Source organism: Arachis hypogaea, chromosome 18 (genome assembly GCF_003086295.3).
Source record: "Arachis hypogaea cultivar Tifrunner chromosome 18, arahy.Tifrunner.gnm2.J5K5, whole genome shotgun sequence".
Classification (NCBI taxonomy): domain Eukaryota; kingdom Viridiplantae; phylum Streptophyta; class Magnoliopsida; order Fabales; family Fabaceae; genus Arachis; species Arachis hypogaea.
The window spans coordinates 22,382,768-22,384,100 of NC_092053.1; positions in this window are offsets into that span (position 1 = coordinate 22,382,768).

Here is a 1,333-nt window from a genome sequence, read left to right on the forward strand (position 1 = left end):
TTTATTTAAAAAAAATATATATGAACAAGAAATAAAACTGAACAATAAAACAAATATGAACTTGAAGTAAGGAAAGAATTAAGAAAGTCAGAATAGCGCAAACCAGAACAACCATATAGATAAGAAACAAGCATATAAAAATCATGATATTAATCAAACCAAATCAATATAAGCTATTTACTTCTGCAAGTAATACAAGGACGTTAGCTTAATAAATGAGTTATCACCAATTAAAATAAGAAGAGCCATATACTTACCTTGGTAAACTTAAAAAAAATACAATTGATTAAAAGTCATCACAAATCATTACATTACTAACCATTCCTAACCATGTCTCTATAGGATATTCAAGGTTGGAAGTATACACCTGCACAAATTGAGTTAACTTCTATATCTCACCAACAAAATCATAACTAACAAAATTTACATGATTCAAACAAGCTAAAAAAAAAAGCAACACAAATACAAATCACTTGATTGAAAATCAACCATCCGGATAATTCTAAAAGTAACCATCCGTCTCATGTCAACTAAAGGTCAACTATATTCAACAAATTTAAGTGACATTGCATGCAAACGACAACACAGTGAGCTAGAACTACTGTAATTACTAAATCGAGCATCCACAAAATTTTCCGCGCTTAAATCAACACCAATGCAACCATCAACAGCATCAACTTGGTTAATACGTTCCCAAAAAATTCGAATCCCTACCATGGTGTTCTTAATTACGAAAACAACATCAACAAACTCAGCAAAAAATTCTACATGAACATCGAGTTACAAGCAAGATCAAATTCATCAGGTAAACATATTCATTAACCAACCTTATCAGTAGGGGGTGGGTGCCATAGCAGCAACAAAGCCCGAGCTGTTCAACGTAAACCACGGTGATGATCTGCGGTGCTATGGCGGCAGAGGGAGGACGGGACCACCAGGATGGGTGCCGTCGTAGGAGAGAGCGGCAAGCCACTCACCAGAAGGCGCGACCAGAACGACGATGCCGGCCTCGACCTACGATGCCAGCGGATGAGATGGAGACCTGTGATGGGAAAAATGCGGACGTGAGGGAAGAAAGGTGGGTGTCGGCGACAAAGACACGCATCCAAAAGAGGCGGGTTGACTGAGGTTGAAGCTGCACTCCGATGAGGGTTGGATTTTCGATAGAGAAGGCGGTGGGTGGGTGCTGTTATGAAGGAAGGAGGATTTGGGGGTGAAAAAGGGGGTTGTAATTAAGGTTGGATGGTTGGTTTTGTGAAATAATTTAATTGTAATTTTTTGAATTTAGGGCGACTTGTGGGCTAATTTTTACTAATTATTCATATTGGGCTAA